This window comes from Amphiprion ocellaris, chromosome 5 (genome assembly GCF_022539595.1).
Source record: "Amphiprion ocellaris isolate individual 3 ecotype Okinawa chromosome 5, ASM2253959v1, whole genome shotgun sequence".
In the NCBI taxonomy this organism is placed as follows: Eukaryota; Metazoa; Chordata; class Actinopteri; family Pomacentridae; genus Amphiprion; species Amphiprion ocellaris.
The window spans coordinates 7,716,886-7,729,448 of NC_072770.1; the positions used below are offsets into that span (position 1 = coordinate 7,716,886).

The 12,563-nt window shown below is 42.1% G+C and overlaps 1 pseudogene; it reads right to left on the reverse strand.

The window, feature by feature from the left end:
- Positions 1-673: 673 nt before the first annotated feature.
- Positions 674-12,563, reverse strand: part of LOC118471081 (uncharacterized) — a 37,708-nt pseudogene continuing 25,818 nt past the window's right edge.

Below are 12,563 nucleotides of genomic sequence, written 5' to 3' on the forward strand. Positions count from 1 at the left end.
TATATGTCTATTCATTGACTCAACTGTCAACCACAATTTTATTTGAATTGAAAAACTTCACTTATTGTGTCAAATATTGCTATTTGACAAATCTGCAAATATTGCGATTAATTACAAAGCCTGTAATTAGATTAATTTTTTTAATCGTGTCCCACCACTACTTAATAGCTTTTATTGTACATCTCCAGGTTTATACCAACTCCAGGGAGTAGTAAAGATGGATTTTAACCACGAGGGAGCTTTCAATTAGATGAAAGTAAAAGTGCAGACAGAAAGCTTCAGACTTTAACCTCCTCTCAGTCTTTGAGAACTTTTCTTCATCATCTTGTTCTTTCTGTATTTTCTTAGTCTTCATCATCTTCTTTTTCTTTGTCATCTTATTCATTTTCATTCTGCTTCCTGTTTGTCCTCTCCCTCTCTCCTCCCTCTGACAGATAGTCGATGAGCAGCAGCTGTGGGGGAAAGGCTTTGGATTTCCATGGATTTCCAATCGGACTGTCGACCCGGTTAGAGTTGGGGAGGGGAGCAGCAGACACACATCAACGCACCTCAGACGTTTGTGTGAAGCAGAGCAGTTAAATCCCAGTGTGATCATTAATGTGAGATTTATGTGTGTTAGATTCAGCATTGCTTCTGCAATTAGCCGATGTCCAGAATTTAAACTCAACACCTGTTTGTAATCAGGATTTATTACACCACTCTGAAGAAAACAAGCCAATTTAGGAGAAAAAGTGACCAAAGTCTTTCCATTTTAGTGTGTTATTCTGTATGTTAACATGCAAACAGCAGAGGCAACACCACAAAACCAATAAAACAAACTCATCAGAAAAACAGAACAGAAGTTAAACTAGCAACTATGAAGCCAGTTTAACATATCCAGGATATATTTTCACTGTCTGACTTCAATCACATGAAGCTGGTTATCAACCAATGACACTGAGCAGAGTTTCTGATGTTTGCTCTGAAGAATGATAATTCTGAACCAAATGTGAGGAATTTTATAAATACTAAACAGCAAAATAAAACTTATTTTAAGGCTCAAATGCAGGAAATAAGAAGGCAAATGAGTGAACAATTTAACAAGATTTACAGAATAAGCCAGAACAAATACGAACTACAACAGGAAATGGAACGAGTAACACCGAAGGCGTAGCAGAACTAGATACCCCCTAGAGGGGTAGCGGACTAAGTACACAAAATAACTAAACAAAAGGTCAACCCACGTATGGCAACACCAAGGCAGGATAACAAATTAAACAGAAACCAAAATAACTAAATTATCCTAGACTGCAAAAATCCCAGACTACAGAACCCAAATATCCTTAGCAGAATAAACATGAACAGATAAACTCTATTATCTGGTGAAGCTAGGGCAAGAACTTAACTGACTCTGACAGAATGGCGTCCTTGGTGGCATGGCAAGTTTTTCTACGGCGTGGCAGCAGCCAGAGTTCTCCTCTGCCTTCAGAGAATCCCTGGAGAATCCAAAGGTCTGGTGGAAGCCAGGAAGCCTCGGCCAGGTGGTGAGTTCAACAGCCAGGAAATGACAACAGAAACAGGCAGGAGTCAGCACTAAACACAGAGAATAGGATTAATGCAAGCACTAGGAAAAGAATGGCTCACACTGTTCAGGTCGCAACACTAACCTTTAGTAAGGAGATAGTCTGGCACCAAGAGACGAGTCGCATCAGGTTTTAAAGGGAAGCCAGCCTGCTTGATTAGACGACTCCCATCTGCACTCAATCAGCTGATTGGAATCCACCACACCTGCTGCCAGCCTCTGCCACACATCTAGAGAGACAGAGAGAGACAGAGAGAGAGACAGAGAGAGAGAGAGAGAGAGAGAGAGAGCCAGGGCCAGAGAAGGAGAGAGCACTGCCGCTTAATCACAGCCTCTGGCTGTGACTGTGACACTCTTCTCCTTCTTATTAGGGTCCGAGCACCGAATGGTGCGAAGACCCTACTGAAATGCAAGGAATTATTAGGGTCCGAGCACCAAAGGTGCGAAAACCCTATTGAAATGCATGGGTTTCTTGTTAGGGTCCGAGCACCAAATGGTGCGAAGACCCTATTGAAATGCAAGGAATTATTAGGGTCCGAGCACCAAAGGTGCGAAGACTCTATTGGAATGCAAGGAATTATTTATTATTATTAGGGTCCGAGCACCAAAGTTGCGAAGACCCTATTGAAACCCTATGGTTTATTATTAGGGTCCGAGCACCGAATGGTGCAAAGACCCTATTGAAATGCATGGAATTATTTATTACTAGGGTCCGAGCACCAAAGGTGCGAAGACCCTATTGAAACCCTGTGGTTTATTATTAGAGTTCGAGCACCAAAGGTGCGAAGATCCTATTGAAACCCTATGGTTTATTATTAGGGTCCGAGCATCAAAGGTGCGAAGACCCTATTGAAACCCTGTGGTTTTTTATAATTTTTTTTTTTTGTCTGCATTTATTCTCATTGTGCAACTCCACAAAAGGGGTGTCAACATTATATGATATTGATGCATATTTTAGTCTTGCAGCCAAATATTTTAATATTTAGTGCATGTGTGTGACCATCACCAGCCATCCCTGAAAGCTAAGCAGACATTCTTTATTTATTATGAGCCAGGGAGGGCAGTACTACATCTCTGTGATGTGCAGGGGAAACAAAGACTGGGCAGGACAAAACAGGACGAACAGGGATAGAAACTAACAGGCGGTGCTATTACAATTAAAGAGTGTGAGGTGGTGTGTTATTCCCAACTACTAACTGCCCATCAATAAAACAGAAAAAAACAACACAACAACAACAAAAAAGAGATTCAATAAATAAATAATTAAACAAACGGTATTGAACACCATAACTGTGGATGTTTTGATAGTATAGAATAGAATAGGCCGGAAGAGGATACTAGTGAAAAAGAGAATGAGTTTAGTATAGAGACTCTGGAGAGTTTCAGCACATTCTGGCGGGTCCCATCATTCGCTGTCAATGGGACTCGACAGGAGCTGGCGAGAGCTGAACAAACATGCAAGTGTGAAGGACCCCGAAGCCCAGAACAGCAATCACGGCAAGGCAGGGCCAAGCCAACAGGGCACCCCTACCCCCCCGGGTCGCAGGAGCCACAGGGCGGCACCCCCAGAGAGCCACCGGGGCTACCATGAACCACGAGGACCCAGAGAACAAGAGGAAGCAGCTACCGACACCCCCAGCACGCCAAGACCGACCCAGGCGGCCCGGGGCACGAGGACCCCACCACCACCCAAACCCCGCCCACCCCAGCCCCCACCAGAACCCCCCACCCCACCCGACCAGACACAGGGGCCGAGCGGCCCACCGAAGGGATGGCAACCAGCCCAGCACAAAGCAGGCCGCCACCGGGAGCTGGCCAGAGGAAATCGGAGCCGGGCCCCGATGCGAGTCCAGAGGGCAAAAATGGACAGTGTGGTGGGGCGATGCCGATAGGGAGGCACCCACATACTCCCCTGCACCAGGCCCCAGGAGAGCACATGTAACCCACTTCAGGGTATATACACGTCGCTACTAGGTTCGTAAGGAGCTTTGAGTTTAAGTAATAAAGCAACACAGATTTAAAGTGGTAAAATTGTAACTTTAGTTTTGCAAAATAATTTTAACAGTGTACAAAAATACTGTGCACAGAACTATGGGCCCAATAACAAAAAAAAAAAATGAAATAAATTGTCTTTTTCAAAAGTGTTCCTTATGAGTATTGATCTTTGCTGATCCAAGATTTGTTCAAGTCAAAAGTCAGGGGGAATAGTCAAAAGTCATGAGTAAGTATCCAGGAAGAGTATCTTTGCACGATCCTACCACCAGATCCACTTGTAAAGAGGTGTGGTAGACTTCCACAGTTCGTCATGGGAGGCTCGCCCTCAAATGGATCGCCAGTCCGCCTTGTGGAAGGACTGGTGTTTCTCAATTCTTTCTTGCATCACAAAAAGACCTGACCTGTATGAAGAACAGGTTTATAGTCCAGGATAATATGAGCAAAATAATCTAAATAGGTTTCCAGGTGTTGTACAACATTACAACTTTCATTTCAGTTAGGAAAATGAAGTAGTATTGTTTACAAAAACGTAACAATTATTATTTTCCCATTAACCAATTCAAAACAGTCAAAATATAGCATTTTAACCTTTAGTAATTACAGTGATTTTTAATAATGTGACCACATTTTACTTATGAACTCACTAATTTATGAAAGACACATTACCTTTAAGGTAATACATATAACTCACTTTTTCAGCATGTAGTATCTCTTTTTAACATTTAACTTTTTCATTTAAAATGAAAATAAATGAAATAGTTTTTAAAATGACAACATTGACGTGTATCACAGCTTTGCTGCTTTTAACCGTTAATTTACTTAAAATGAACTTCACTGTGAGTTAATCACAAAAGAAAATGACCATGCACCTAACAGTGTAAAAGTTTCACAAAGTGCCTATTTTAGTGAAATATGCAAAATCTGTATGAATTCTCTTTTTAAACCACAAAATAAATTCCTTTTACATGAAATACATTCACCAGAAACAACATAAAATGTGCAAAAGCCTAGCGTCATTCACCTCGTGGTGTTTTCCACACACACAATCACAGAGAACTTTTCAGAGCTAGCTTACCAAGGAAGGGGGTTTCTACCAGAAAAACCTGGGCAACACAATGCTTCCTTATCGGTCCTCGGACTTCTAAAATGAAATTACACAGGTTTACATCATTGACAAATAAATTTGAAGTGTCAAAGAAAAAGAACCAGGTTTGCATACCTTTTTCCCCTCGTTTAACACCCACACGGGAGAAAACAGAAGCCTGTGCTCCAGACGTATTAACTCAAGAGGCGAGAGTGAGCATTACAGAGCACTACTTCCGGTTTCTATACAAAATAAACTTCCTGTTTTCAAAATAAAAATACAAATGACTCAAAAATGCAAAACGGACAAATAATAATTGAAATGAATAAAGATTATTAGTTAACCCTGTCGTAGTTTCTCTTAAACCTCAAGGATGTGTAGATGTTGAAGAAAACGTCCATTGACACTGTTACTTTTATAATATAGTTTTATTACTTGAAAAGGACAGCATCTGAACAGGCACCATGGTCTGCCTGTGGAGAGTTTCCCAGCCAATATGAAAATCCCGCAGAACAAAGAAGTCAGGTTGCTTTTATACCCTCTGGTAAAGGATAGAATTACAACATCTGGTTTAAACCCCTACTAAAGAGTGATAACTCCTCAGACGAAACCCCCCTTCTGCACATTCCTAAGGGTCACAGGTCAGCTATAGGTTAACAGTGGACCCCAAGGTCAACACAGCATAGAGTTTCTTGGGCTGGAAACACATACCAAATGTAATCACTACCATCTGTTAGTTAAAAGTTCACTTTATGGTCAACAACTATCAGAACTCATATCAGATCAGATACTACATCATCCCCCCTTCGAGACATTTGTCTCGCTAATTATCGTAATATTGAGTACATAAGAGTCACACACAGAATGTTTATGACATTTCGTCTGTCCATGCTAATCATGGCACAAGCTCAGCAACATAGTAAATTTATGGAGTGTGAGAGCGAAAAACCTGCCTGGCAGCTATCTTTCCCAACTTATCCATCAAACAATCAAGACAGGAAAATTCTCCCACGGTCCCTCTACCTAGGCGACCACATATGGTACTCCAAGCCAATCAGAAGAGGTTCAAAGGATTCTGTGAAATAAGAAGAAGTAAATACATTTGGGAATCACAGAAATAAAACTCAAAAAGTGTCCAAAGTCAGGCTGGTCGACCCATCGTACCCTTCAGTGCACCTTCTCCTGCCTAACATCACTGTCCCTAAACAATCGAAAAAAACAAAACACCTGAGATCCCAATGTACTCACCTCCTAGGAGAAAACATCCCCTTATCATAAACAGCTCACATCCATCATAGAGTTATAGAAACCCCCAAAACTAAACATACTAGTGTTATCACAATTCAAATATCCCCCTATGTAGGAAAATGTAAGCAAGAGTAAACCTCTAATAATAAAACAGATCATACGTGATAAACAGCATCCAATCCTGTAAGCATACATAAGAACACATCAGTATATCAAACTGTCGCTCTTCAGCATCTGCTGATGTCGTAGTATGCCACTGCAATGTCCTCATTCAGGATTCTCCCTCCTTTCTCATTGTCCATTCCAATGTCCACATGTGAGAATCTGAGTCCACTCGGCTGCAGGAATCTCTGCACCACAGCCACTCTCTCCCCTTAGTGTTCTGGGAAGAAACAAATCATCCACCAGTATCTTGCAACCAACAACATCATACATAGGACATCTTGAAGTCCCCCCTTGGATCAAACTAAACCCCCTTAAGGTTTGGACATCTCTATTGTAAGTGACACCCCAACACCAAACTTAACAACCAACTTAACAAAAACTTAGCAACAACTTAGCAACAGACTGAGTATTCAATTCAATTCAATTTTATTTATATAGTGCCAATTACAGTCAAATTGTCTCGAGACGCTTTACAGAACCCATATGCCTGACCCCCCGAGCAAGCCAAAAGGCGACAGTGGCAAGGAAAACACCCTTTTAACAGGGCTCTAATGTGGGGGGACCCATCTGCCTGCTGGCCGGGCGGGTTGAGAGGGACAGAAGAGGTAGAAAGGTAGAGATAGAGGGGTAGAGGTAGAGATAGAGGGATACAGATAGAGGGGTAGAGATAGAGAGGTGGGGGGGTGGGACACAAGGACCATAAAACACAGCCACACATCTGAAGCATCCAGCATCCAGCTCTGGGACCAGGGACACTCGGAGAAAGGACACAGAAAGAAACAGAGTGAATGTAATGCAATAATGGTATATATAGTAAATACATAGGTAGTTAGAGAAGGGCTCAGTGCATCAAGAGAGGTCCCCCAGCAGCCGAGGCCTATAGCAGCATAACTAGGGGCAAACTAAAGGGACGTCAAGAGGGGAAGTCAGTTTTGCAAATGAAAACACCAGCTCACCCCGTCAGGGTCCCCCAGTCAGCCCTAACTATAAGCTTTGTCGAAAAGGAAGGTTTTAAGCCTGGTCTTAAAAATAGAGAGGGTGTCCGCCTCCCGAAACCAAACTGGGAGCTGGTTCCACAGGAGAGGTGCCTGATAACTGAAGGCTCTGCCTCCCATTCTACTTTTAGAGATTCTAGGAACAAGTAAGCCTGCAGTCTGAGAGCGAAGAGTTCTGCTAGGATAATATGGTACTATCAGGTCTTTAAGATATGATGGAGATTGGTTGTTAAGAGCTTTATATGTCAGAAGAAGGATTTTGAATTCTATTCTAGATTTAACAGGAAGCCAATGAAGAGAAACCAGTATAGGAGAAATATGATCTCTCTTGCTAACTCCCGTCAGTACTCTGGCTGCAGCGTTTTGGATCAGCTGTAGATGTTTCAGAGAGCTATTGGGACAACCTGATAATAAGGAATTACAGTAGTCAAGCCTAGAAGTAACAAATGCATGGACTAGTTTTTCTGCATCACTCTGAGACAGGATGTTCCTGATTTTCACAATATTTCTCAGGTGGAAAAAGGAAGTCCTACAGATTTGTTTTATGTGCGAGTTAAAGGACATGTCCTGGTCAAAGACAACACAGAGGTTCCTCACAGTAGTACTGGAGGCCAATGTAATACCATCCAGTGTAACTATATGCTTTGAAAGCAATTCTCTAAGATGTTTGGGGCCAAATACAATGACTTCAGTCTTGTCTGAATTTAGTAGTAAGAAATTATAGGTCATCCAGGTCTTTATGTCCTTAAGACAATCTTGCAGTCTAGCTAGCTGATTAGTTTCATTTGGCTTCATAGATAAATACAATTGAGTGTCGTCAGCATAACAATGGAAATTAATACAGTGCTTCCTAATAATGTTGCCTAAGGGAAGCATGTATAATGTGAACAGTATTGGTCCTAAGACAGAACCCTGAAGAACTCCATGATTAACCCTAGTATGCTCAGAAGAGTCATTGTTGACATGCACAAACTGGAACCTGTCTGATAAGTAGGATTTAAACCAGTCCAGTGCTGTCCCTTTAATGCCAATACAATGTTCTAGTCGCTGTAATAAAAGTTTGTGGTCGATTGTATCGAATGCTGCACTAAGGTCCAATAAAATAAGTATAGAGACCAGTCCATTATCTGACGCTATGAGAAGGTCATTAGTAACTTTCACCAGAGCTGTTTCTGTGCTATGATGCACTCTGAAGGCTGACTGAAACTCTACAAACAAGCTACTCCTTTGTAAATGTTCACATAATTGATTTGCAACTGTTCTTTCCAGAATTTTGGAGAGAAATGGGAGGTTGGAAATTGGTCTATAGTTGGCTAAAACATCTGGATCTAGAGTGGGCTTTTTAAGTAAAGGTTTGATTACAGCAACCTTAAAAGCCTGTGGTACATAACCTGTTACTAGAGAGAGATTAATCAGATCTAACATTGAGGAATTATTTAAAGGTAAAGCCTCCTTGAACAGTCTAGTTGGGATAGGATCTAAAAGACATGTTGATGGTTTGGATGTAGAAACTATTGAAATGAGTTCAGAGAGATGTATGGGGGTGAAAAATTCTAAATATCCATCTGGTCTTACAGCCAATTCTAAAGTATCTGTACTCGATGATACATCTGTGACATTTGTAGGAAGGGCCAGAGTAATTTTTTCTCTAATCGTAATAATTTTATTTGTAAAGAAGCTCATGAAGTTGTTACTGCTCAAAGCTAAAGGAATACAAGGTTCAACAGAGCTCTGACTCTTTGTCAGCCTGGCTACAGTGCTGAAGAGAAACCTGGGGTTGTTCTTGTTTTCCTCTATTAAAGATGAATAATATGTTGTCCTGGCATTACGAAGAGCTTTTTTATAAATTACTAGACTATTTTTCCAAGCTACATAAACTTCCTCTAAATTAGTGGAGTACCACTTCCTTTCCAGCTTTCGGGACGCCTGCTTTAAAGTCCGCAGCTGGGAATTATACCAAGGAGCAGGTCCTCTCTGAGATAGAACTTTCTTTTTTACAGGTGCAACACTATCAAGTGTTGTACGCAGTGAGGCTGCAGCATTATTAACAATATAATCCACTTCTGTGGGGGTAAAATTATAATATTTCTCTTCCATTATATCAGTAAGTGGTGCTGGACTAAATAGAGAGGGTATTATTTCCTTAAATTTAGTCACCGAATTGTGAGACAGACATCTACTGTAATGATATTTATTCTTAACTCCTATACAATCTATTGTTGTAAATTGAAATGTTATCATAAAATGGTCAGAAAGAAGAGGGTTCCGGGGAAATACTGTTAACTGTTTGATTTCTATGCCATAAGTCAGAACGAGGTCAAGGGTATGATTAAAACTATGAGTTGGTTTATTTACATGTTGAGAAAACCCAATTGAGTCTAATATTGAATTAAAAGCAGTTGTAAGGCTGTCACTGTCCACGTCAACATGAATGTTGAAGTCACCCACAATAATGAATTTATCTGAGCTGAGCACTAAATCAGATAAAAAGTCTGAGAATTGAGATAAAAACTCAGAGTAAGGAGCAGGAGGACGATATACAACAGCAAATAAAACTGGTTTCTGAGCTTTTAAATCTGGATGAGAGGGACTGAGAGTAAGATTTTCAAATGAACTGTAACTAGGTTTAGGTCTCTGGTTCATTTTTAAGCTAGAGAGGTAAATTGCTGCCACTCCTCCTCCTCGGCCCGTGATTCGAGGAACATGACAGTTAGTATGACTAGTAGGAGTTGATTCATTTAGACTAACATATTCTTCCTGCTGCAACCAGGTTTCAGTCAAACAGAACAAATCAATCTGGTTATCAGTTATCAAATCATTTACTAACAGAGATTTAGACGAGAGAGATCTAATATTTAACAGACCACATTTAATTGTCCTGTTTCTTTTTATTCGATTTTTATGGTTACTATGTCTTTTGTTTATTTTTGATTTGCTTAATTTATTGAATTTTGGTGGTCGGGGGACAGACACAGTCTCAATAAAGCTAACTGAATTACTGGAGGGTGACAGCTGAGAGGAAACTGCAGAGAGGTGTGGAAGACTACAACTCTGCATCCTGGTCTGAACTCTGGGTTGTCATGCTTTAGGAGTTCTAATAAAATCAGCCATATTTCTAGAAATGAGAGCTGCACCAGCCAAAGTGGGATGGATGCCATCTCTCCTAATCAGACCAGGTTTTCCCCAGAAAGAGCTCCAATTGTCTATAAAGCCAACGTCGTTTGCAGTACAGCACGTAGACGACCAGCGGCGAAACGATGCCATACGGCTAAACATATCATCGCTTGTCAGATCAGGCAGGGGTCCAGAGAAAACTACGGAGTCCGACATGGTTTTGGCAAAGTTACACACCGATGCCACACTAACTTTGGTGACCTCCGATTGGCGTAACCGGGTGTCATTACCGCCGACATGAATAACAATCTTACTGTATTTACGATTATCTTTAGCCAGCAGTTTCAAATTTGCTTCTATGTCGCCCGCTCTGGCTCCTGGGAGGCATTTTACTATGGTCGCTGGTGTCGCTAGCTTCACGTTTCTGACTACGGAGCTGCCAATGATCAGAGTTGGTTTCTCAGCGAGTGTGTCATTGAGTGGGGAAAAACGATTAGAAACGTGAAGCGGTTTGTGGTGTGCCGGGACAGCGGGCTTGAGCTTAGGACTACGTTTCCTACGAACTGTCACCCAGCTACCCTGACTTCCCGGCTGCTCGGGAGCTGCTAGGGGACGGCTAGCAGAAGCTACACTAGCAGCTATATTATTGCGGTCCGCACCGGCTAAGGGAGCCTGGCTAACAGCTAGCGGAGTGTTTTCCATGGTGCGGAGCCGCGCTTCCAATTCAGAGAGCCTCGCCTCCAAAGCTACAAACAGACTGCATTTATTACAGGTATCGTTATCACTAAAGGAGGCAGAGGAGTAACTAAACATGTGACACACTGAGCAGGAAAGAGGAGAGGAAGAGGGAGAAGCCATGCTAACTGCTAAGTGCTAGGCTAGCGGACAGAGATAACAGATTAACTTAGAATTAACTACTGAGAGGGTGCGTGAAGAAAACGAGTGTATGTTACGATTCAAATATTACCGCTACACACAGATTTAATGAATATCAAATTAGATGGAGTGGATAAGCTACAACAGTCACAGAACACAACACAGCGCTACAACAGGAAGTGACGCAATACGCTCACCGTAACGTCAGACGTCAGCAGGGAAAACTGTATCCAAGTCATCTTCCAATATGTATTACAAATATGAGAACTATGTAATTGTCTCTACACTTAGTGGAATACTGAAAAATCTACTACAAAATCAGGCACTATATACTCAAATCATATATCATACAATAAGAATCCTCTGGCTGTTTCACTGGATGTAGATATATGTTGCTCTCAGGAGTCAGACTCACTTCTATAACAACTACTCACTACAAACCTCTCTCCTAGATTCTACCAGCTGCATCTGATGTAGTTTCCTAAGCATCTCCTCGTCCTGCTGTTTCTGGGCATGCTCCTTCTTCCTGTGTAGCTCCACCAGATGAGCCACATGATCAGTGTAGGCAGCTCTCATCATGCTCCCCAGAGAAACCACTTCTGCCAATCTACTCCTCACTGATAGGGGCAACCCCCTCTGTATTTTACTTCGCAGAATCAACTTCTCCATCTGGTTCACATCTGGATCATTTCCTGTGACAGTTCTCCACATCTGATGAGCCCTGGACACATAGGCCCTCGGATTCTCCTCTGGACCCAGTGGCTCAACCAAAATATTATCAGGATGTATATTTGTTGGGAACGTATCTCTCAACGCTCTCCACATCCTCCCTCTACTTGCAGCAAAGAGATCTGCATCATTCACCGCAGTTGCCACATATCTGTTAAGACCCGCCTGTTCTACTTCTCAAGTATATCTGACATATCAGTATTCTGCCAAGGCTTGTATTCCAGATTCTGGCCTCTAACAACCACTGGACACATCTTATCTGACACCTTTCCTCTCCTACTCTCAACTTCTCTTAAAGCCCACTGTCTCTCACTCTCAGAATCTCCATCACTGTCTCCATCCTCACTCTCATCAGTCTCCTTCTCTCCTAGACCTCCTCTCTGCACTCTCTCATCACCTCTCTTCTCTGCTTTAGCCAAAATCCTTCTCACTACTGGATCATATCCTCCAACAGCCTCATCTCTGATGCAACAGTCACCCCCCTTTCCAAGCACTGGGAGCTGAGGATAAACATCAGCAAACTTCACCTCCTTCTCCTTAGGTGGGGGCTTCTTCATTGAAGCCACATGTGAGAAAGGTGCATCAATCTTCTCCACTAGCTGCTCTGCGTCCTTGACATTCTGCTCTCTCCTTTCCTTCACAGCCTTCAACAACTTCTGTCCTTCATTTTCAAACAACTTCAGCATACCCAGCTCCATCTGTCTCTTCTCCATGCGTCTCTGTCCTTTCTTCTGGCCTGCTTTATGGGTGGACACCAGCACCTGCATCGTCTCTATCACATCAGGATTGAGAGTCC